Here is a 22,285-nt window from a genome sequence, read left to right as displayed (position 1 = left end):
AGAGATGGCTAAGCGGTTAAGAGCACTAGCTGTTCTTCCAGAGGTCCTGAGTTCAATTCCCAGCAACCACATGGTGGCTCCCAACCATCTGTAATGATATCTGGCGCCCTCTTCTGGCGTGCAGGCAGAACACTGTATACATAATAAATAAACTCTTAAAAAAATAAAAAATAAAAAAAACACTAATACCTCCCTTCCTAGGGTTACTCTGTAAAGAGCTTAAAATGATACCTGGTAGTGACAATTTCCCTAAACTTTAGAATTTTCTGCTTATGTAAAATAAAATGTAAACTGAGTACTATCCAGCTGGAGAAATAGTTCAGAAGTTAAGAACATCCAGGTTCAGTTCCCAGCACCCACATGGCAGCTTATAACCATCCATAACTCTAAAAGAGAAACAGCGCCAGGCAGTGGTGGCACACACCTTTAATTCCAGCACATGGGATAACACATCCTTTAATCCCAGCACTAGGAAGGTTGAGATAGGAAGTGATGTGGCTGGGCAGAGAAAGGAATATTAGGCGAGGAGACAGGAACTCAGACCACCTTTTGGCTGAGGATTCAGAGGCATTCAGTCTGAGGATTCATGTAGACAAGATCAGCTCTTTCAGGCTGAGGAGTTCGTGAGGTAAGAGGTGGTGGCTGTGGCTTGCTCTGCTTCTCTAATCTTTCAGCTTTCATCCTGATACCTGGCTCCAGGTTTTTATTCTAAGACCATTTAGGATTTGTGTAACAGTTTCCCTTTATAAGAGTTGTCATAGTCCATGGCATCTCTTCACAACAATAGAAACCCTAACTAAGACACTCTCCTCCACCCCATCTGTCTCAGATGTTTATATATATATATATAAAGGGGTTTTTGTTTTTTAGTGTGTTCAAATGAGCAGTGAATACAAGTGCCAGGAAGCCAGAGGTATCAGATCTTTCAGATCTTGTGGGAGCTGGAGTTATAGGTGAGATGCCTGATGTGAGTGCTGGGAATTGAACCTATGTCCTCTGTAAGAGCACCAAGTGCTCTTAACCACTGAGCCATCTCTCCAGGCCTGACACTGTTCTTAATACTGACTGTATACTGATGTCTGGATAAACCATATGTGCATTAAATTAATGAAACTATTCACCAAAAGAAAGTTAATTTTGCCAGGCAGTAGTAGTGCACATACAATTCCAGCACTCAAGAGGCAGAGGAAAGTGGATCTCTGTGAGTTTGAGACCAGACTGGTCTACAAAGCAAGTTCCAGGACAGCCAGGGCTACACAGAGAAAACCTGTCTGGGAGAGTGGGGGAGAGTCAATATTACTGCATTAATTTTAAAAAAAAAAATTAATTAATCCCAGCACTTAAGAGGTAGAGACAGGAGGATTGTTTGAGTTCAAGGTCAGCCTGGTCTACAAAGGGAGTTCCAGGACAGTCAGGGCTACACAGAGAACCTCTGTCTCAGAAAACAAAATAAAAAATTAAATATAAACAGTATTAATAATACTTACAAATAGAAATAAGAATAAATTTTAGTGTCATGATTGACATGCTTTTAGAAAATGGGAAAAAATAAATAAAAATAAGTGGGTTATTAATAAACGAAAAGTGCACACATTTCCCTTTCTCTTCCGTGGGTTGAAAAGCAAGGATACATGGGGTTGGGGATTTAGCTCAGTGGTAGAGCTCTTGCCTAGCAAGCACAAGGCCCTGGGTTTGGTCCTCAGCTCTGGAAAAAAAAAAAAAAAAGAAAGAAAGAAAGAAAAGCACAGATACAGCCTCAGAAGGAGCATTTCCAAATAACCAACCGTTGGAGGTCATCGAGCAAAAAACACAGGACACCTTTGAAAAATACCATCATAGCTAAATGGCTGGTCTCGGTCCAAAATAAAAAAAAAAAAAAATGAAATCAATGGAGTACCACAGTGTGGCAAAGCATTGTCAGTACCAGACAACAGGAAGGCAGGGCTCTCCTACATGTGCCTGTCTGGGACAGTAACAAATCAGCAATCCACCTTAAATCAAGTCATGAAATCTACTGACTATCTTTGAAGCCCTGAAACTCGCTACTAATGTAGAATAGGTTGGCCTCCAACTCACAGAAACCTGACCGGCAGGATAAAAGGCATGAGCCACCATGCCCACCCTATTTTGTTTGTTGTTGTTATTTGTTTGGTTTTTTGGGTTTTTGGGTTTTCGAGACAAGGTTTCTCTGTATGGCTTTGGAGCCTGTCCTGGAATTCACTCTGTAGCCTAGGCTGGCCTCAAACTCACAGAGATCCACCTGCCTCTGCCTCCAAGTGCTGGGATTAAAGGTGTGTGCTACCACCGCCCAGCCTGCCCACCCTATTTTTACTTTAAAAAAAAAAAATCACTAGTCCTAAATTTGTAATCCCAGGACTCAGGAGGTGGAGGCAGGAGGATGAGAAGTTCAAAGACATTATCAGGTAGAGAGCAGAATTCAGGGCCAGCCTGGGTTACATGAAATCCTGTCTCAAACAACTCAACAGGTAAAGGCACTGCTGCCAAACTTGAGAACCTGAGTTCAATCTCTAGAACCCACATGATGGAAGGAGAGAACTAACTCCTGCCAAGTTGTCCTCTGGTCTGTGACATGCACTTGCCCACATATGTATACATGCATGTATATTTGCACATATATACATATACACACAAACAATAAATGTAAAAAACTATTAACAACTGGGCTCTAGACATACTTAACAAAAAACTTAATTAATAGATTTGGTCATATTGAATATTTTTAAGCTTCTTTACAAAAGAAAGAATACAGACATTCTAAAGAGAACTACCGGAAAAACATTTGAAATCCACATTTTTTAAGCTAGCAATGTGCCTACAATTTGCCCTAATGAATTATTTTGTCTGTGGGCTTTCCACTGTCATCCTAAAATAAGACTATACTACAAAGTAAATGTGCTATGGCCACAGAAAGAAATTCGGACTGACCCACATGCCCTCCTGGGCCGCAGGGCATGCAAGCAGAAAGTCTGAGGTCTGCCAGAGACACAGCAAGATCAGGGCTAGCCTGGCCTAGAATTCACTACATGGTACAACTGTCATGCTTCCTCTGGGGAAAAAAAGTTAAGTCATTATCCCCAGAGGGCCCATGATTCCAAGATGCTCACCTAATACTGCCCAAGCTCGCGCACTCGCTTGTTCTCTCGCTCACACTTGCTCGCTCTCGCGCGCTCGCTCTCTCTCTCTCTCTCTCTCTCTCTCTCTCTCTCTCTCTCTCCCCCCTCCCCCCACACACACAGTAACTTTCTCAGCACCATACACAGGAACCCCGAAGCACAGTCAGACCCTGACAACACCAGCATCCTGCCACAGCACTTTTCCCAACCTCTCTCTGGACCCATCAACATCCTGCCCTGCTTTCAATGACCTCCTCAAACCAGCCTGCCTTCCTACAGAATTATTGAGCCTCTGACATCTTTACCTTGGATTATATATCATGTAAAATACTTATCAGCCTGATACTAAAAATATAAACAGGCGTCATGTTTTCTACCATTTTTATCCCAGGACAACCACCACATTCACTAAAACTATTCAGTAAGTACTTCAGATGAACTGTCCAAAGAAATGACCTAGAACAACTAAAATACCAGGCATTCCAAGAACTGTCATGTATGACTTCAGTTGTCACTGGAATGCCAGCCCTAAGAAGGAACATAGAATTAGCTTCTACATTATCTACTTGTCCACACTAGACTCTGTTATGGTTCTATGGAATACATAAGTAAAATATCCTGCAAAGCACAATTTTACTCATTGTACTGTACTTACAAATACAGCTAGACTAGCACTGTTCTCTAAAACATGAAATCATTGAGTACACACACACACACACACACACACACACACACACACACACACACACAAGAGGGAGGGAGGGAGGGAGGGAGGGAGGGAGGGAGGGAAGAAGGAAAATCTGCTGAAACCTAGACAGTTAATAGTAACCTACCAATGGTGTTCCTTAGATTTGACAAAGGTGCTGTGGAAATTCAAAACACCAACAATGGAGGGAGGTGGATGATGGTTTCATGAGAACAGTGATCTACAAATGCACCTCCTCTGTAAGTCCGAACTTACTCCAAGTTAAATATTTATTAAAAGTAAAAATGGAGCCGGGCGGTGGTGGCGCATGCCTTTAATCCCAGCACTCGGGAGGCAGAGGCAGGCAGATCTCTGTGAGTTCGAGGCCAGCCTGGTCTACCAAGTGAGTTCCAGGAAAGGCGCAAAGCTACACAGAGTCTTGAAAAATAAAAAAAAAAAAATTTAAAAAAAAAGTAAAAATGGGAAGCTCTGGGTGGTAGAGTCGTAGTCTGTCTCAATTCGTCTGCACTTCCAATTTTCAACTAGAAGCAAGTTTTACTGTGGCAAAACTAAAGGGCTTAGAGTACCAGAAGACTTAGCCCAGGACACAGAGCTGAGCCTGGGGACCAGGAATTCTGCAGCTGCTGCTCTTCCCCTTCACCAGGGTCTTCCTCCTCCCTTGGAGCCCCTACTACTTGGGTTCTTTCTCCCTTTTCTCTGAAAAATCTAAGATCAGGAGCTGGAGTGATGGCTCAGAGTGTTTGCAGAGGACCTGGAGTCAGTACCTAGCACTCACATAGGGGCTCTCAACCATCTATAAGTCCAGTTCCAAGGACTGATGCACTCTTCTGGCCTCCACGGGCACCAGCATGCACACGTGAACAGACATACATGCAGGCAAAACACACGTACATATAAAGTAAATACATCTTTAAAATAATTTTTAAATCTGTGTTCATGCTACTTTAGAAAACACAGCAATCTTCTGGAAGAGCATAAACCAAACCATGCCACTTTCCTTGTGGAATCACTCTTGCCAGGTGATGGGGAAGGAAAGAGACAAAACAACACCGGACTGGAGGAGCCGGGCAGTCATACATTTCTATTCCCACATCCCTACATCCACAAGTTTCCAAAATAAAAATGTCTAAATTAAGAACTCATCATTCTCAGTTGGGCAGTGGTGGCACACATCTTTAACCCCATTACTCAGATCTCTGAGTTCGAGGTCAGCCTGGTCTACAAAGCAAGTTCCAGGACAGCCAGGGCTGTTATACAGTGAAACCCTGTCTCAGGAAAACAAAAAGAAAAACAAACAAAAAAGCATTTATCATTCTCTACACAAACTGTGTCACTACCAGATCTCCTAGCACTGACACCACGGTGACCTTTCCAAGTGAGGCAGAGAAGCAAGTGCTCCACTAGGAACCCATCTGCACGTCTACTTCTTCAGGCTCCCAACCATAACCACAACCTCATCTGACTTAATACATGGGATGCACTGTACTTGCCAACCCTCCCCCACCTACCAGTCACCACCTCTCCTCCATCAGTCTCCAAAGTACTTCTTACATCCACTACCGCTTTCAAAAACCACCAACTTCATTCAAGCCTCATCACCCTTCATTTACCTACCATGAATCCAACTAAGTCTCAGATCCCCTCACTCCCTTCCCTACCAATCCATCCCCTCACACAATCCTGACCATAGGTAGCAGCACCTCCACTTCATTCCATTACTATGTAATTAGTAGGATCCATGTAATTAGGAGATGCAGTTTCAAGCTACTACCACCCCATTTCCCACTTTGTGGTGATATATCACGTACCCTAAAAAAGCTCACATGAGGATCAGAAGACAGAGCCAGTTACTAGATTAAACACAGAGGTCAAGCAGTGGTGGCACACACCTTTAATCTAGCACTTGGGAGGCAGAGACCTGACTGGTTCTCTGTGAGTCCAAAGTCACCTTGGACTATACACAAGATTGACTCAGTCTAGGAGAGAAACAAAGCCAGATAGTGGTGGCACACACCTTGAATCCCAGCACTTGAGATCTCACATGCCTATAATCCAAGCACTAGGAAGGAAGTGATATCACTGGGCAGAGAAAGGTATATAAGGTGTGAGGAGACAGGAACTAATGCTTTTTTAGCTGAGGACTCAGAGACATTCAATCAGAGGATTCCTGGAGTTGGTGAAGTGAGAAGTGGCTGTGGCTTGTTCCTTTCTCTCTGATCTTTCAGCATTTACCCCAATGTCTAGCTCCGGGTTTTAAAAGACCATTTAGCAACAGGCGGTGGTGGCGCACGCCTTTAATCCCAGCACTCGGGAGGCAGAGGCAGGCGGATCTCGAGGCCAGCCTGAGTTCGAGGCCAGCCCTGGCTACCAAGTGAGTTCCAGGAAAAGGGCGCAAAGCTACACAGAGAAACCCTGTCTCGAAAAACCAAAAAAAAAAAAAAAGAAAAAAAAGGTTCGTGTTACACCACTCTCCCCGTTTCCTTCTACACCCTCTTCTTTCTACTGCTCCTCATCGTCATGTGATTGACATGCCACCCTTCAGGCTGGACTGTTAAGAGGGCTAGATCATCCCCCACCAAGTCCCTGAGCACTTCATCCAAAGACCTTATTTGTTCTTCCAGTTCTTGTTACCTATATTTTCTTTACAAGATAGTTAGCTCCTCTCCAACAGGAACTACCTTTTCCTTTTGCTTCCATTTCTTAAAACAGAGTTTCTCAAAGAGTATGCTGAGGCACAGACATGCCGTCAGTGAGTTAGGGATGTCCTACCATAGTGGTATCCTCAGCCACAATGGACATCAAAAGCCAGAAGCCCTAACGGACTGAGCCTCACGCAGACTCTACTTCACCCCAGGACATGCCTTTAAAATCACTGAAGTACTCAGGTGACACAACCCTGTGGTGGATGCGTCCAGTAACTACTTGCTAAGGTGAATCTTGGCATCACCGACTACTCTCCTTCAATCACAATCCCCACTATCACTTACCACCCAGACTGTATCCTCACTACAAGCCTTTTCACTGAGCTCAGTCCGGCAATCTTCCTAACAATTACCCATTAGCTGGTTATACTTCTTATTTTTTTTTCCCAGAGCTGAGGACCGAACCCAGAGCCTTGAGCTTGCTAGGCAAGCGCTCTACCACTGAGCTAAATCCCCAACCCCCTGGTTATACTTCCTTACCATGCAAAACCCACATCGATTTTGATTGCATAAAAATGCAATAGAAAAGGACAAAAATGACTCAAATAGTTAAACACAACATTAAAGGTCAATGAGATACAAAAGCCATTTATACTACTAAATCATAAAATTTTTTTTACAGGAACATGGACTTCTATCCAACTTAAAAGTGCAACAAGAAAATCTGTATTTGCTAGCAGTACAAACTGGCATGACATCCTTGGTGCTACAGTAACACAACACACATCAAAATCTATAAAAACATGCATTAACATAAATATTCTTTAACATAATAGCATATTCCAAAATTTATCCTAGAGATATAGTCAGAAGATATATGTGTATACATACACATACACATACACACACACACACACACACACACACACACACACACACACACACACATATTCTTCCAGAGGTCCTGAGTTCAATTCCCAACAACCACATGGTAGCTCATAACCATCTATAATAGGATCCATGCCCTCTTCAGGCATGTAGGTATACATGCAAACAGAACACTCACATACATACATACATACATACATACATACATACATACATACATACCTTTTTAAAAAATGACTAACTGAAAACCAGCCAACAATACAAATAACTAATGCAAAAAGACAGACCTAGCTAAACTTGGCAATGCAGTTCAGTTAGTAGGGTGCTCATCTATCATGCACAAAGCCCCAGGTTCAATTCCCACACCATATTAACTGATGTAGCTACTTGTAATCAAGGAGAGAAATTCAAGGTCATCCGAGGCTACATAGAGGGTCTGAGGACAGTCTAATTGGATGGGATTATTTTTGCAAGCTTTCCATGTGTAAATTAAAATTATTAAATTTCTCCCCCACTCCTTGGGTTTGGGGTTTGTTTGTTTTTTTTTTTTTTTTTCTGTCTAGCCCTGGAACTTGCTCTGTAGATAAGGCTGGCCTTCAACTCAAGAGATTTGTCTTCCTTTCCCCCTCAGTGCTGGGAATAAAGGCAGGTGGCACCACCACCGAGCTTAAAATTATGAAATTCATAACATGAAATGTTCATCAACATCTAATATGGTTTTAAAGCATCAAATTATTACATATAATTTAAAGTATGAACATTTTGAAATGGAATGCCAAAAAGAAAATCAACCGTTCTGGTAATAAACTCAAACACTGCATAATTTTTTTAAAAAGCCATCTTCTGTAACCAGTCCAGGCTTCCAGTGGTGGGGCTAGGACACCAACCCAGCTACAAAATCTTCAACTGGGCGGTGGTGGCACACGCCTTTAATCCCAACACCAGGGAGGCAGAGCCAGGTGGATCTCTATGAGTTCGAGGCCAGCCTGGACTACAGAGTGAAATCAAGGACAGGCACCAAAATTACACAGAGAAACCCTGTCCTGGGGGCAGGGGGGCAATCTTTGACTCACAACCTGTCCTGCCTCCAAGATGTGCTGGGAGAAAGTGGCTTAGAGCTTATGAGAGTAGCCAGCCAATGGCTGGTTTACCTTCAGGCCCACACCATAAAGCTGGATGGCCCAGAGACCTAGGATAGAACCAAACACTACTGGCCAAAAAATAATTATATCAATGAAATGATTCCTGATGATGTTCTGCTTTACTCATATATCAGTGCCTAGCCCAATCATAAAGAGGCTTCTTCCGGCAGCTGATGGGAACAGATACAGACACCCACAGTCAAACATTAGGCAGAGCTTGGGGAATCCCTCGACAGAGGGGAAGGAAGAATTGTAGGAGTCAGAGGGGTGGAGGACACCAGGAGAACAAGGTCCACAGAATCAACTAAGCAGGGCTCCTAGGGGATCACCGAGACTGAAGTTGACATCATGGAGCCTGCATGGGTCTGTACTAGGTCCTTCCCGTGTATGCTGCTGTCAGCTTAGGGTTTCTCTGGGACTCCTAACAGTGAAAAGGAGGGTGTCTCTGACTCTTGCCTGCTCTTGGGACCCTTTTCCTTCTACTGGGTTGCCATATCCAGCCTTGATATGAGGGGGTTTTTTTTATTTAATTTATTTATTTTTCTATTATCAGCTTGATACAGTATAAATTCTCATCCTAACAGTGAAATGTTTGATTGAGGCTTGCCCAGTAATTGAGTAAAACCAAAACTTATAAACCTAGGGTCCCCCCTAGGGTCCCTAGTCATCCTAGGGTCCCCCCTGCTATATAGCCTCCCTGGTTCTGTGGGTTGCAGTCTGATTGTTCTTTGTTTTATATCTAGAATCCACTTATGAGTGAGTACATACCATGTTTGTCCTTCTGGGTTTGGGTTACCTCACTCAGGATGATCCCAGCACTTGGGAGGCAGAGGCAGGGGATCTCTGTGAGTTCGAGGCCAGCCTGGGCTACAGAGTGCCTACTCTTAGTGCATGTTGTTATGCTATGTTTGGTTGACACCCCCAGGAGGCCTTCTCTTTTCAGAAGGGAAACACAGAGTGGATCTGGGGAAGAGGGGATGGGAGGGGCTGGGAGGAGTGGAGGTGGGGAGATCACAGTCAGGATATATTGTGTGAAAGAAGGATAAATAAAATAAAATACAAGTTCCAGGGGCTGGAAAGATGGCTCATCAGTTAAGAAAATGCACTGCTCTTACAAAGGACCAGAGTTCTGGTCCTAGCATCAATGTTAGCTGGCTCATAACTGTCTGTAACTCCAGCTGCAGGGATCTGTTCCTGGTTCTCTCTGGCCTCTGTGGGTACCCATACACATACTCACATACACACAAACACAAACATAATAAATGACAAGATAATATAAAAGAAAAAGAAGGCTCCAATACTCCCAGGAAGTATCTGAGACTGGGAGCTGAGCAGCCACAAGCAGAGGACCACCCATCGCTCTGCCAGGCGCTGCTATCACAGAGCTTAGGTGCACTCCTGGCCAGGATGACCATACCGTGGCTACCTCCACCTCAGTTTTCCTTTTTTCTTTCTTTCTTTTTTTTTTTTTGAAACAGGGTCAATCCTTCTGCCTCAGCCTTTCTGGTGTGGGGTTGGTTTATTAGAATTTCTTTAAATATTTTAATAATTTACTCATTTTTGTTTTATGTGCATTGGTGTTTTGCCTACATGTATATCTGTGTGAGGATGTCAGATCCCCTGGAACTGGAGTTACAGACAGTTGTGAGCTGCCATGTGGGTGCTGGGGATTGCACCCAGGTCCTCCAGAAGAGCAGTCAGTGCTCTTAACTGCTGAGCCATCTTTCCAGCCCCTTTATTAGATTTTTGAAACAGTGTCTCATTATATTTCAGGGTAGCTTGGGATTCAGTATACAGTCCAAGTGCCTTTAGCTAGTAATTCTCCAGTCTTCCCAAGTACTGAGATTACAAACACAACCCTCTTTGCCCATCTTCATTTTAGTTTTTCAAGGAGAAAAATTCACCTCAAATAGATTTCTAACCATCTCCACATACCTACAGGAGACAAATGATGAAAAAATGGACACATATTCAAACTCAAGAGATGAAAAATAATCACAAGTTAATGTAATGACTAGGGAGCCATGCCCAGGTTACTGTAAACTTCAAAAGTACACAGGTTTGCTGTGTTCATGTCTCTAGGAGCCACAAGAACACTGTGCTGACTCAGCAGTGGGCTGTTGCAGTTAAAAGTAGGATAGACTCGAGGACATATCAAAGAACCCGGGTCCAGGAAATGTGACTACAGTTAAATAGGCAGAAAAGCCAGGTGTGGTACCACACTCCGGTAACACTATTACTCAGGAGAGGCAGAGGCAAGAAGAGCCCAAGTTCAAAGCCAGCCTCATCTATACTGCAAAAGTATGTCTTAAAACAAAATTCAAAAACAGTTAAAAAGAAAAGAATGTTCATTTACCACACAGTAAAAAAAGACTAAAAACTCAAGCTTATACTAAATGATAAAAAGTAGCCAGCAAGTTTTTTTTTAAGTACTACCAGCCAGAATTCAAAAGGCAAGATGGCAAGGCTTTCTGGAGAGGAGAATGCCTAACAAAAGGCTAGTATTGAAAAGAAATGGAAAATAAGTTTAGAGCCAGTGACAGATCATGTGTCACATGCTCACAGCCCCAGGACCCATCCCAGAGCCAAAAATAAGAGATCTTGGTGCTAGTGACCTACAGAAGAACACTAAATGTCTTCCAAGAGCTCGGGATATAGTTACAGTAGAGCCCTTGACCAGAATGCACAAGACTTGTGTTCAATCCCCAGAATTGCAAAAGAAACAATGGGAACAAAACAGGGATCCGGATAGAGCAGGCTGGAGCCACCTGCCTTGACCCCCCCCCCCCCCCCCCAGTGCTGGGATTAAAGGTATACATCACCATGTTCAACTTAAAATAGTGAAATCTGTAACATGATAAGTTTTAAAGCATCAAACTGTTATATATCATAATTTAAGGTATGAACATTTTGAAATGGAATGCTAAAAAGAAAATCAACTGTTTCTGAGTAATAAACCCAAACATTGAACAATTTTAACACTAAAAAACAAGTTTGTTGAATCTAGCCTTGAACTCTCCAACCTTCTGCCTCAGTTTCCTTATTGCTGAGATTAAGATAGATACCAAGCACACCTGGCTCTCTAGCCTTTCTATTTTAATATCAAAGACCAAGAGAATGGACCAAGAAGACTGGCTAACTCTCTTTAGTAGTAGGCATTCCAGCAAATGTAAATCATCTGAAAGGCTGACAGCATAAGTAAAGGCAGTATGGCCCCTAGAAACAAAGTCCCACCTGCTGGCATATTCTCAGTATCTAAGTCCTCCAAACGGACCATGTACATAATAGACACTTATGGTTTTGTTTTTTTTTTTTTTTGGTTTTTCGAGACAGGGTTTCTCTGTAGCTTTGGAGCCTTTCCTGGACTAGCTCTGTAGACCAGGCTGGCCTCGAACTCACAGAGATCCACCTGCCTCTGCCTCCCGAGTGCTGGGATTACAGGCGGGCACCACCACCACCCAGGGACACTATGTATTTTATACAAGTGTGTGTGTGTGTGTGTGTGTGTGTGTGTGTGTGTGTGTAGTCATGACGCAACATAAAGAGTAAATAGCAAGAAAGCAGCTCAGTGTTCAGTCTTCAGAACACAAGGAGATCAGCACTTAAGAACGTTGACATAGAAGCTGACGGACCTCTCCAGTTTCATCACAAGAGATAAACTGAGCCTCGGTGCCGTTACTCACTCAGAACCAAAGTGCAAGAAGAACCTCCCCCACACTGATTTCTCCATACTAGTTGGACAGAGCGGCAGGCAATGCCATGAGCTGGCTTTGTGCAACCTGTGCCACAGCAGAAAACTCGGTTAGGTCTACAGCCAGGCTGCCTGCTTCACCCCGCTCTGCATCATTCTACCTTATCCCACAGCATCTCTTCCAGCCAGACATTCTTTCCAAGATAAAGTCTCCAAACATGGCCAAGCACAATTAAATGTAAGTATAAGCCAGGAGACAGTGGCCATGCCTTTAATCCCAGCACTCGGGAGGCGGATCTCTGTGAGTTCAAGGCCAGCCTGGTCTACAGATCGAGATCCAGGACAGGCACCAAAACTACACAAAGAAACCCTGTCACAAGAAATCAAAAAAAAAAAAAAGTATAAAAATGTCACAATGAAACCCATTACCTTGTATATTAAAAAAATTAATAAAAGAAACAGGATGAAGTCTCTATTGTCCCTTCTTCATGCATTGCTAAGTCGTTTGTTTGTTTTTCTCCTTTGTAATGGTCTCCTAAGGCATCTATACTCACCTGCAGTTCACTGCACTGGGTATCACCCAAATAGCCCATCAGAGCTCTTTATAATTTCTGAAAGAGAGAAAAAAGTCTTTAAATACCACAGATTGCCATATATGGTGGCACACACCTGTAATCCCAGTACTGGAAAGACTAAAGCAGAAGAATCTTGGATTTGAGGTTAGCCTGGGCCATACATCAAAACGCTGTCTCCAAAAAATACACAATAAACAAAGACACGAAGAATTAACAATCAATGTATCTATCATTGCAGAAGCATCTGTATCTACTATGCACAGCATCTGGCCTTTCTGTCCACAGTAATACAACCAGATATAGCAGAACTAGCCATGGACCAATTGCACTGACATAGCCTCTAGACAGAAAAACTTTTGCACTATTACCGAACTGTGCAACCTTGGGCAAATCAGTTTCTCTAGGCCTACATTCCCTCATCTGGAAAATGAGAGTTAGGAGTAGAGTGCTTGCCTAGCAGTCATAAAGTCTTAAGTTCAATACTCAGAACTGGCACAGTGACACATGTCTATAATCCCAATATCCAAGAAGTGGAGGCAGGAGGATCAAAAGTTCAAAGTCGGGGATGGAGAGATGGTTCAGCACTTCTTGTTCTTTCAAAGGATAAGGATTCAATTCACAGTACCTACATGGTAGCTCACATCATCTATAACTCCAATTCCAGGAGATCCAGAGCCCTCTTCTGTATCCAAGAGTACCAGACATGCATGTAGTACACATACATACAGACAAAACATTCATATACATAAAACAAATCTAAAAATTTTTTATTTAAAAAAGTTTAAGGTTGGGGGGTTGGGGATTTAGCTCAGTGGTAGAGTACTTGCCTAGCAAGCACAAGGCCCTGGGTTTGGTCCTCAGCTCAAAAAAAAAAAAAAAAAAAAAGTTTAAGGTTGGGCTGGAGAGATGGCTCAGAGGTTAAGAGCACCAACTGCTCTTCAAGAGGTCTTGAGTTCAATTCCCAGCACCCACATGGTGGCTCACAACCATCTGTAATAAGATCTGGTGCCCTATTCTGTGTACATAATAAATAATTTTTTTTTTAAGTTTAAGGTTATCCTCAGCTACTTAGTACAAAGACAGCCTAGGCCACATGAAACTCATCTCAAAAATAAGGAAGGAAAAAAAAAAAAAAAAAACGAGGAAGTAAAACTAACCAGAGATAAAAGCGCAAAGCTTTCCAGAAAGAACACCAGAACACCATTCAACTGTCCTGTCACTATGTTAGTTCACAGTCAAGCCTAAATTTCCTCCTTCCCAAGATGAAAATGACTGTCTTGTAAGATGCTAGAGAAGTAGGGATGACAGGTTATAAAAAGTCCATAGTAAACAGATGGGGAAGCTTATCACAGAATGCAACAACAGAGGCTGGAGAGATGGCTCAGTGGTTAAGAGCACTGGCTGATCTTCCAGAGGACTCAGGTTCAGTTCCCAGCACCCACATGGCAGCTCACAGCTGTCTGTAACTCCAATTCCAGAGGATCTGACACTCTCATACAGACCTACATGCAGGCAAAACACCAATGCATGTGAAAAAATATAAAAATTTAAAAAAAAAATCTAACAATGGTAGTAGGGCATAGTGGCGCATGCCTTTACTCCCAGCACTCAGGAGGCAGAGGCAGGATTTCTGTGAAAGGCTACTCTGGTCTACAAAGTGAGTTCTAGGACAGCCAGGGTGACATAGAGAGACCTTGTCTCAAAACATAATAAACAAACAAACATATAAATAAATAATGATCAGCAAAATCAAAACTTACCCAGCCTGACCTCAAGACAACCTGTCTACTTAAGAGTGTGACAGTAGACTGTCACGAATGTTGACATCACAGTAGAGCAGACTAGACATCCAGTGTCTAGTTCAACAGCCACGCCTTCTGGATTCCTCTCTACTTCTGCTGCTGCCAATGCTCTTTAGGATCAGAGCAGTCATCCAAAACCTAAATGATACCCAGCTATTTACCAAGGCCATGCAGAAGAAGAGGGAGACTGGGGGAGAACAGTGCCTTGGAGGAGGGGGGTGTTTGTTTTTAACTTTTTAATATGGGGGCATGGTATGTGAATGTGTTTATGTGTATACAGATACATTTAAATATTTTTAAATTTATATGTCTGTAAATGCACATGTGTGCAAGTACCACAAAAGCCAGAAACCTGAAGTTATGGGCAGTTGTGAGCCACCCAACGTGGGTGCTGGGTACTAAAATGTTCTTAACCAATGAGCGATCTTTCCAACCCCATTCTTTTTGTCTTTGTATATATTCATGTTGCTCAGTTTAACTTACCATATGCAGGCATGATTTTTCAAACTATATTATTTAAAGATTTATTTATTTATTATGTACACAGAAGAGGGCGCCAGATCTCATTACAGATGGTTGTGAGCCACCATGTGGTTGCTGGGAATTGAACTCAGGCCCTCTGGAAGAGCGGTCAGTGCTCTTAACCTCTGAGCCATCTCTCCAGCCCTCGACAGGCTGTGTTTACAAGAATATTTTCACCATAAGGTGTATTTCCACAAAGGAAAGTAAAAAAGCAAATTCAGATGTGATAAGAAAACTGAAAATATGGCACAGAAATAAAACTCACAATCATTCACATTTCAGAGTAAATCATCCCAAAAATGTGATGAGGACAGGAGAGATGGCTCAGTGGGTAAAGTTACGCTCTGCACAAGCCTGACACCTGAGTTTAATCTACAGATCCGTTGAAGGTGGAAGTTGAGAGCCAACTCCACAAAGTTTCCCTTTGACCTCTACATGTGCATACACAAACACTAAAACTTTTCATATATGTGTGTGTATACATTCATATATATGCATATATATGATAAGCCAGGCTTTTTATTCAAAAGCTAGACAAATGTGTTTCACCAGCCTCCCTGTTCTTAGAGAGCTGACCCAGAATGGTTATATGCATGCAAAATGGACAAGACTTTAGACTTAAATTGGAGATTTTTAATTTCTTTCAAATGACTGAAAGTGTAACAAATACGTGACACGTATTTACCACCTAAGTACTTACAGGTGTGACAGATGCAAGTAGTCTTCGTTCTGTGTCAGTGACAGCCTTAAAATGAGAGATCCTGATTGTCAGACTCAGGATTTTCAAGGGTTAGGTCAGCCACCCCTGGAGTGGCAAGAGGGGATTTTGTAGTGAGATATGTTGTGCTGTCGCTAGCTCATGCTACAGAAGTAACCCTGACACACCAATGCCCTAAAGAGATGGGTGAGCGGATGGGGCACAGTCCATATTACACTTCACTTCTAGAAAACATTTCAAAGTACTACTTAGCAATCCGATTACATCTGCAAGTATGTTTACCTAAGTCTATAAAAATAAACAACCTGAAGAACCTTATTGCTTGCACAGGGCCTGCATTAGGATCTTAAATAGTGATTGACAGACAATTATAGGCTGATTTGCATTCAGTGTTACCGTCAAGCCTACTTCTTAAACAGAGAACACAGAAGCATTAATAAGATTTAGTTGACTTCCCTGAGTGGCCCTCTACACTATTCTCAGCTTTCCATGAAAACGTGGCATTTTTTAAAATTTCTTTCTAGACTTCATGTGTATGAGTATTTTGCCTATATGTATGTCTGTACACCACATAAATACCTGGTGCTCAGGTCAGAAGAGGGTGCTGTATCCCCTGAACAGATGGTTGTAAGTGGTCAGGTAGATACTGAGAACTGAACCCAGGTCCTCTGCAAGAGCAACAAGTGCTTTTAATGACTGAGCCATCTCTCCAGAGCATACGCTGCCACTTTTAAGCTTCACAAGACCTTCCAGAAACAGAAAAGACTTGTGTTTCTCAGCATTTTTCTCCTAGCCATTGAAATCTATAGAATCCATTTCTATACAGACTTTAAAAAACAATGATAACTGGATTCTTTTAAGCTATCTATATAAAGATGAAGTTCTTATTAATGATGGCAAAAGGCAAACTTCCCAGCTAAAAGAGAGGTACCAGACTATATTAACAGACTCCTCGAAAAATACCACCTTATCTAAAAACAGCGCCCTAGCTTACCAGCAAAAAGGCAGACGAAGAAGTCATGTCTTTACACAGTTCAAAGACACAGACTTCTATTCTGCTGTAACCTTTCACACTATGGTTTTTCCTATTTTAGACACTTCGAGTAGCTGGGGGTGGTGACAGATAGTGCAGGCCTTTAATCCCAATACTTGAGAGGCAGAGACAGGCGGATCTTTTGAGTCTGGTCTAGAGACTGAGTTCCAGGACAGCCAGGGCTATGCAGAGAAACCTTGTCTTGAAAAACAAAATCAAACAAACAAAAGACTTCGTGTAGCAATTGCTTGATGGCCATGCACTAGCTTCACTTTGAAGAGAATACTAACACTTTGTCCGCAATGAATGGAAACTATGAAAAATGTCTTGAGCTGGAGAGATGGCTCAGAGGTCAAGAGCACCAACTGCTCTTCCAGAGGTCCTGAGTTCAATTCCCAGCAACCACATGGTGGCTCCAGCCATCTGTAATGAGATCTGGTGCCCTCTTCTGGCCTGCAAGGACACGTGCAGGGAAAACACTATACATAATAAATTAGAAAAAAAAAATGTCTCAACAGAATTCATGCTAAGGACAGTAGTTCCACAAGATGAACTTCTCCTAAGCACTCCATTTCTAGACTACAAGTAAGAACATTGCTGGAGGCCAAAGCAGGTACTTGGCTCCTGGCCACAGAACTACCTATAGATTTCAAAGAAAACAAGAGGAAGAGTTAAAACTGAGAGGTCTAAGACAAGAATATGCCTCCATCCACAAAACAAAAGTCAACTTAAAACTCTGTATTTGCTCTGCCAAAATGAAAATGGCAGTAAGCACTGCTGAGTTCCACACAAGCAGAAGTGCTAAGTGCTAAAAGAATCTTGGTCTATGTCCACCTCCCTTTCCTAAGCTCCCCACTCGCTTTGTTGCATTTGAAAAGCAAAGTGTGGACTATCAAAGGGCTGGAGAATACAGTGTATTCTTTAAAAGATGTACTAGAGCCGGGCGGTGGTGACCCACACCTTTAATCCCAGCACTTGGGAGGCAAAGGCAGGCAGATCTCTGTGAGTTCGAGGCCAGCCTGGGCTACCAAGTGAGTTCCAGGAAAGGGGCAAAGCTACACATGGAAACCCTGTCTCAAAAAAACAAAACAAAACAAAACAAAAAGAAAAATTATTTCATTGCCCCCCCCCCCAAAAAAAAAAAAAAAAAAAAAAAGGTTAGCACGGGTAGCACGCAGGATAGCTAGGGCTACACAGAGAAACCCTGTCTCAAAAACAAATATAACAAAAAAAAATAATTTGTTGCTACTGTAATTTTGGTACTGTTAGGAATTGTAATATAAATATCTGACATGCAGGATAGCTGATATGCAATCCCCAAAGGGATCAGGACCCACAGGTCGAGAACTGCTGTTCTATAACAACCGCAGTAAGGTATCTTTTTTTGTTTATTTGTTTGTTTTCGAGACAGGGTTTCTCTGTGTAGCTTGGTGCCTGTCCTGGATCTCACTCTGTAGACCAGGCTGGCCTTGAACTCACAGAGATTCTCCTGCCTCTGCCTCGCAAGTGCTGGAATTAAAGTGCTAGGATACCGCCTAGCAAGAGTAAGGTATCTTAAATTTAGAAACTACTTAAAAACTATGAACAAAAAGTTTCTCTCAGCCGGGCAATGGTGGCGCACGCCTGTAATCCTAGCACTCAGGAAGCAGAGGCAGGTGGATCTCTGTAAGTTCAAGGCCAGCCTGCAGAGCTAGTCCAGGACAGGCTCCAAAGCTACAGAGAAACCCTGTCTCAAAAAAAAAAAAAAAAAAAAAGTTTCTCTCCCTGGTACACAGTACAAACTGTTCACTTACATATATAATGTCCTTTAAATCCAAGGCAGTAGGCCAGGCTTGGTAGCATATCAGCACTTGGAAGTTCAAGGTCAGTCTTGTCTACTTAGCAAGTTCCAGGCCAGCCAAACCTACAGTAGTGAAACCCTACCCCACCTCCCCTCAAAAAAAAAATCCCAAGTATTACATGGGTAAACAGAACCGTAACTTGAATTTAGACGCCACATCGGGCCAGAGATGATGGCAGCCGCAGCACCAGTAAGCAGCGCAGAACTCCAGGCTGCCGTTCCTGTCTCACAGTACTGTCAGACACTTACTATTTAGTTTTTAGAAAACGAAAGGGGCTGGGGATGTAGGTCAGTCATTCTGCACTTGTCTAGCATGTGTGAACCCATAGGTATCGTACATACCAGCACCACAAAACAAAAAAGCTAAATAAAAAAATAATAATAGCAGAAGTGATTTCTTTCTTTCTTTCTTTCTTTTTTTCTTTTGGGCTTTTCAAGACAGGGTTTCTCTGTGTAGTTTTGGTGCCTGTCCTCACTCTGTAGCCCAGGCTGGCCTCAAACTCACAGAGATCCACCTGGCTCTGCCTCCTGAGTACTGGCACCAAAGCTGCCGGCTGGCAGCAGAAGTGATTTGCTTGCTGAAAATGACTATCCAATGGAAATGGACTTCACAAAAGTCCCACAAACTGTAGGTTTGTGAACTTTATCTACCCAATTGCTTAAACTCAGTGCAGAATAACTAATGGACATCAAAACAGATAAAAATCCAGACCTTCCAATTAAAGTTACACAAGGAAATTTGAAGAGGCAAACTATAATTACTCCTGGAGAAGACACTGATCAAGGATAGCCACAAATAACACTTGGCTGTAGACACGCTCTACTATGTGTGAATAAGTTGGAGCCACTAAAAAGGATGATACAACTTTGCTGACTCTAGCCCTACCTGTATCCCAATTGGCTGTCTGATCTACTTGGAAAGTAGCTTCTTCGGCCTTCCCCCGGAGTTGGTCGCAATGAAAAGGGCCAGCAGGCAAAGTTTTTCACTTCAGTCTCACCTTGCGCATCTCCCCAGCACTGTCCTTCATTAGTGCTCAATTACTTCATCCAAGTCCTGGGAAAACAGAAAAGCACAATATCTAGACAATACCAGTTGGAGCCATTATCAGTAGCAAATATGTATTGCCCTGAAGTAAAAGAACGTGGAGAGCACAAGTGGAAAAAGTTACAAAAAACGGTACAGTCTGAGCTTTGGGGTGAAAAGAATCTGTGTCTTTTACCTAAAACTGAAAATATTTTCTTTCAGCAACAGATTACAAAATGTTCTTAAATCTTAAACATAATAAAGTCATCTTTCAGCACTGATGAGTCTTGCTTTGAAAAAAAAAAGGGAGAGGAAAAGTCAAGGAGGGGGAAAAGCCATTCATGTGCGTGAAGAGAGGGCAAAATGAACAGCCAACTAGGCCAGATAAGGTCTCCGTCCTCCCCCCTTCCCCCACCTCCGGGAATCCACTATCCCTGGAGTTACACTTTTGATTATATTAATGGCTTGCCTGAAAAGTGTAAGTTTGCAAGGGAGAAAGAATGCCAATTTCGGAGCTCAACAAAAACTTACAAGGTTCCCAACCCAAAAAGGAATCTGAAGACTCTGGCTTCCAGCCCTGTCTGAAAGGACCCCTCAGCAAAGGCCAGGGGGCAGAAGACTCAAATTCGTTTGGGGAAGAGAAATTCAAGTTCCTAGCTAAGACTGTGTGTCCCAGCCCTTGGGAAGAGAGAGAGAGAGAGAGAGAGAGAGAGAGAGAGAGAGAGAGAGGAAGAGAGAGACAGAGAGAGAGACAGATCTTTGGAGGCGACTTTCTCCAGGAAGAGATAGTGGTTTTGTTTTTGTAGATGTGCTCACGGGCCACGCACGTCCCAGGAGGGGGCGGGGAGAGGGGGGACCACAGTGAATCCTGGGCTCTGGGGCGCCCCCCTAACCTACTTTTCGTGCTGTCCCCTTCCCCGGGGACGCCGCCCCACCCCTGGTGGAAGTACTGACCCGGAGGGCAGCACTGCGCGCGGCGTGGGAGGCCGCCCGCTCCCCACCCTAAGCGGCGACCCCGGGGCGCTGGGCGTGCGGGGACTCCGGGGCGGCCCGTGCCCGAGCACCCTCGCGCGGGCTCCCCGGTCGCCCGGAACCTCGGGCGTGTGCAAGGACCCCCGGGCCACCGCCTGGGCGGCTGGCGCCACAGCCCCCCAGCGGAAGGGAAAGGAGAATGAGGAGGGGAAGAAGCAGTAAACAGCTCCAGCGTCCGGGCCTCGCCTCAGAGAGAGCCCCGCTCCCCAGGCCCTGCCGCCGGCCGTCGGGACCCCCCGCTGTCCCCGGGGCCGCGCTGTCCGGGGCCCGGAGCACCCGAGGGGAGTCCAGGCCTCTCCCCGGATGGCTCTGGAAGCTCCTGAAGCGACCCGGGCAGCGGAGAACGGGGAAGTCAGGACTTACCTGTCATTACTTTCTACGCCATCTTGGATCCACTTGTCAACGTCCCCACAAAGCATTATGGGTAAGAAAGAGCCTTTAAAGTGACTCCCCCCGCTCGGCCCCCGACTCCCGCCTCCTGCCGCCGGCGCCGCCCCCTCCGGCCGCACCTCCCTCCGGAAAGTTGGCCCCAAAGGCCCGCCCGGCCCCCTTCAGCGCCTGAGGGACTTCGCGGGGAACATCCCCCCCCCCGGGATTTCCAACTGTGCCTTTGGGGTGCTCTCTTTTCTCCCCGCCCGGGTCTCCCCTATCCCCTACGCGAACTGCTGTCTGCCCCGCCACGATCCTGCCCTGGCATGCAGACACCCACTTCTGTATTCAATCAACGCGGGGTGTCCTGGGCGCGGGTGGCCTTGCGAGCCGCTGGCGGATGCTTGGATGCATGCAGGGATGCAAGGACGCAAGCATGAGCACGCCTGAGAGCGGTCCCCCAGCTCCGGGTCCTTGCTAACGCTCGCGCTTCCCGCCACGCGGCATCCGCCACGCACGTCGCACCCGCGCGTGGGGACAGTGCCTGTATCTTGGGAAGCCAGTCTGGGTCCCCCGGATTCCAGGAACTCTGTGAACACCGAGTCAACCCGCCAGCGAAGCGCAACTGGGGTTTGAGAAGGTTAAGCAAAACGCAACTTTTACCCCCAGTTTACTCAGCCCGGCGCGGTCCCCTCCTCGAACCGGGTAATGTGATCCGCGACCCTCTAAGGGCGGAGGACCCCTCCCCTAGGAATGTGGCTTTCGGCTCTGTAGGATCCACGGGTTAGAGTCCAAACTGCGGACTGTGACTTCCCCCGGCAGGTAACTCGGGGGAGCCAGGCTTCAGACTCCGGGTGGGGCGTGGATGCGCGCCTGGGCCGGGAGGAGGGCCCCTGGGAAGGTGGGGGGCAGTGCCTACCGCGTTCCAACTGTCCTGTTCCCACAGGGCGGCGACCCCAGGCGGCGGGACAAGGTGGAAGGCGGGCGCCACGCTGGCTCGGGGCAGAGAGAGGAGGGGGATGTCCAGAGTGGCTCGGAGGCGACTAGGGCGCAGGAAGTAGGAGGCGACCGTGCGCCGGCTACAGACCTCAACGAGCATCCCGCGGGCATCTGCTTTCTCGCTGCAAGACAAGCCGCGGGCTCTCTCCGCCCCTCCGGTTTGCTTCG

General features: G+C 44.7%; 1 protein-coding gene across 3 annotated transcripts in view; it reads right to left on the bottom strand.

Annotated features, from left to right (window-relative positions):
• Positions 1-21,178, bottom strand: part of Helz (helicase with zinc finger) — a 154,253-nt gene extending 133,075 nt beyond the window's left edge. For 2 of the 3 annotated variants that reach the window (XM_036195770.1, XM_036195772.1), the window contains exons 1-3: positions 21,113-21,178; positions 19,692-19,747; positions 12,758-12,814 (exon numbers count right to left, since the gene is read on the bottom strand). The gene's annotated coding sequence lies outside the window, so the exon portion shown is untranslated. The other variant, XM_036195771.1, reaches the window with a different exon arrangement.
• Positions 21,179-22,285: the final 1,107 nt, after the last annotated feature.

The sequence above is a fragment of the Onychomys torridus genome, chromosome 8 (assembly GCF_903995425.1).
Source record: "Onychomys torridus chromosome 8, mOncTor1.1, whole genome shotgun sequence".
In the NCBI taxonomy this organism is placed as follows: Eukaryota; Metazoa; Chordata; class Mammalia; order Rodentia; family Cricetidae; genus Onychomys; species Onychomys torridus.
Note: the sequence above shows the minus strand (reverse complement) of the source record. Positions and strands in the feature narration are given on the sequence as shown.